General features: G+C 41.5%; 1 non-coding gene across 1 annotated transcript; it reads left to right on the top strand.

The window, feature by feature from the left end:
• The first annotated feature begins 2,691 nt into the window (after positions 1 to 2,691).
• LOC138294375 (small nucleolar RNA SNORD47) lies at positions 2,692 to 2,764 on the top strand. The gene has a single exon (XR_011203391.1). It is a non-coding gene; the product is annotated as a small nucleolar RNA SNORD47 (small nucleolar RNA).
• The last annotated feature ends 863 nt before the right edge of the window (positions 2,765 to 3,627 follow it).

The raw sequence follows: 3,627 nt of genomic DNA, 5'->3' as shown, positions 1-3,627 counted from the left end.
GAGTATTCACAAAATGCCTTGCAGTAGTAGCTGCTCACATCAGGAGGCAGCACAGGCACGTATTCCCTTACTTAAACGATTGGTTAATAAAAACCAGCCCTAAGCAAGTGTCTTCTACACACAAAATACGTTATAGAAACCCTTCACAAGCTAGGGTTCTCTATAAACAACCAAAAATCACATCTACAACCATGTCAAATACAACAGTACTTAGGAGCAACAATCAACACACAAAAAGGGATTGCCACTCCAAGTCTACAAAGGGTACAAGCCTTCCAAAATGTAATACTAAACATGCACCCAAACCAACACTATCAAGTAAGGTTTGTGATGAAACTCCTAGGCATGATGTCTTCATGCATAGCCATTGTCCCAAACGCAAGACTACACATGCGTCCCTTACAACAATGTCTAGCAACACAATGGACACAGCACAGGGTCAACTTCAAGATCTAGTGTTGATAGAGCGCCAAACACACTCCTCGCTTCAATGGTGGAATCCTATAAATTTAAACCAAGGGCGGCCATTCCAAGACCCAGTGCCTCAATACGTGATCACAACAGATGCTTCCATGATAGGGTGGGGCGCACACCTCAACCAGCACAGTATACAGGGACAATGGGACGTTCAACATAGGCAACTGCATATAAACCATCTATAGCTGTTAGCAGTGTTTCTAGCATTGAAAGCTTTTCAACCGCTAATAGCCCACAATCACATTCTTGTCAAAACAGACATGACGACAATGTATTACCTAAACAAACAGGGAGGGACACATCACAACTGTGTCTCTTAGCACAAAAGATTTGGCATTGGGCGATTCACATTAGCCTAATAGCACAGTACATCCCAGGGATTCAAAACCAGTTAGCCGACAATCTCAGTCGAGATCACCAACAAACACACAAATGGGAAATTCATCCCCAGATACTACAAACTTACTTTCTACACTGGGGAATACCAGAAATAGACCTATTCGCAACAAAAAATGCAAAATGCCAAAACTTCGCGTCCAGGTATCCACACCCTCAGTCCAAGGGCAATGTGTTATGGATGAGTTGGTCAGGGATATTTGCCTACGCTTTTCCCCCCTCTCCCACTCCTTCCTTATCTTGTAAACAAATTGAGTCAAAACAGACTCCAACTAATACTGATAGCACCAACCTGGGCTCGCCAACCATGGCACACAACACTACTGGACCTGTCAGTAGTACCTCATATCAAACTACCAAACAGACCAGATCTGTTAACTCAACACAAGCAACAGATCAGACACCTGAATCCAGCATCGCTCAATATAGCAATCTGGCTCCTGAAGTCCTAGAGTTTGGACATTTAGACCTTACACAAGAATGTATGGAGGTCATTAAGCAAGCTAGGAAACCTACTACAAGACATTGTTACACAAACAAATGGAAAATATTTGTTTATTACTGCCATAATAATCAAATTCAACCACTACATGCTTCTGCAAAAAACATTGTAAGCTATTTATTACACTTACAAAAATCAAATCTAGCATCAAAATGCATCTCACAGCAATATCTGCCTATCTGCAGATTACACATTCAACATCACTCTTTAGAATCCCAGTCATCAAAGCATTTATGGAGGGTTTAAAAAGAATCATACCCCCAAGAGCACCACCAGTTCCCTCGTGGAATCTCAATATTGTATTAACACGACTCATGGGTCCACCATTTGCACCCATGCACTCTTGTGACATGCAATACTTAACCTGGAAAGTAGCCTTCCTAATAGCTATCACATCTTAGAAGAGTAAGTGAAATACAAGCATTCACTATACAAGAACCCTTTATACATAAACATAAAGTGGTTCTCCGTACACATCCAAAGTTCTTACCAAAAGTTATATCACAGTTCCACCTAAACCAAACAGTGAAACTCCCGGTCTTTTTTCCACAGCCAGCCTCAGTAGCCGAAAGAGCCTTACATACATTAGACATGAAAAGAGCACTAATGTATTACATTTTTTTTCTTCTTCTTTCTAATGACAATCTGAACTGTGCAGGCTGTTGCTTATAGCCAGTAGAATGGCTTGATGCTTTGCTTTTTCACACTTCTACTTATTGGGTAGGGCACTACTAATGCAATGACGTAATCACTTTATTGGGCTACATGGTATGGTATTTCCAATGTCACTAGACACCTGCAGTCCTGCTCTGCCAATGGCTTGGCTGTTCAGTGCTTTGAGAGTGATTGATTGGTACAGTGTAATGCCAAGCTTGATAGCTTCATTTGTACTTCATAATGCTGTGTTATCATGGGATTTGTATGTGATGATTAGAATCAGGTCTCCGATCCATATGAGGATACATTCATCAACCTGATACAGATGCCAGTCAGGCTGTAGTATTTCTACAAAACTAGTGTCCTCTCCAACTGAACTATATATTTCTGCTTTTCTTCCCAGGTGTTAAAGGGGCCAGCTCTTAGGATTGTTGCCTGCGGGTAAGTTTGCCTTGGTTATTGGGATACGCCGAGAAGCCTTGCTCAGCATTTGCAAGTTCACTCTCCTTGTCTTTGTAAGTGCTACTGCGCATCCCCCCGTCCATATTACTGGTACGTGGTTAAACAGTCATCCATTCAGTGCTTCCCTTAAGCAAAGCCTTAAGTGGTAGATGTTTTTTGTGTGGTGATATTGTAGAGGTCCAGGGAAATTAATAAACAACCAATGATGAAACTGATTCTGCCATATGAGTAATGCTGATTATACTCCTACCGTTCCATTTGTCTGAGGTTGTTTGACTAGGGTAGCCCTTGGCTTGGTGTAGATACAAGTTAACTCCACACTAGCGCCTGCTTGTGGACCTTTTTTCAATGCTTCTTTAGCCACCAGAATAATCTTTAGGGGGAGTAATGTGGCCATAACAATGAAAATACTTCTCTGCCTGGAAAATAGAAAACAACGTATGCGTTTCTTTGTTTTTAGGTGAAAATGTCAGCTCTTGGTAGTCTTGAGCAAAGGATTTCTGAAGCTTGCCTGTGCAGATCCTTCATCAGGTGAGAATTGTCCGTTGGTAGGGTTCACTTTCATAATTGGGATGTATGATGATAGTAACTTGAACTCTCTCACTGAGCGCCTGATGAAACCTACAAGAACTGATTCATCCAAGACTTTTCACTAGACAGGATTGTGGTCGAAAGCGCAAGCATTAAGGAACCTGCTCTTTCCATTGCAAGAGATTGATCTACCTGTAAATGTTCGATTATGTTGTCGGATGGAGTCTATAATCGTAACATATATCATTAAGGTAGTCCGTTAACTTGCTTGATTGTCTTCTTTTTTTTCAGTAGTGTTTAATGTCTGATTTGATTGAGCTCCCAAAACACAGCTTTCCCTCTGTAGGAAGTTGGCTCTGTATGCACTATTTCAAAGTATGAAATAGTATGCACAGAGTCCAAGGGTTCCCCTTAAAGGTAAGATAGTGGCAAAAAGAGATAATACTAATGCTCTATTTTGTGGTAGTGTGGTCGAGCAGTAGGCTTATCAAAGGAATAGTGTTAAGCATTTGTTGTACATACAAACGGGCAATAAATGAGGGGGGTGGGGGGGGGGGGGGAGGGAGACACACAAGCTCACACAAAAAGTACACCCTCAGCAG

The sequence above is a fragment of the Pleurodeles waltl genome, chromosome 4_2 (genome assembly GCF_031143425.1).
Source record: "Pleurodeles waltl isolate 20211129_DDA chromosome 4_2, aPleWal1.hap1.20221129, whole genome shotgun sequence".
NCBI lineage: Eukaryota > Metazoa > Chordata > Amphibia > Caudata > Salamandridae > Pleurodeles > Pleurodeles waltl.
This window is presented reverse-complemented; position numbering and strand designations above follow the sequence as displayed.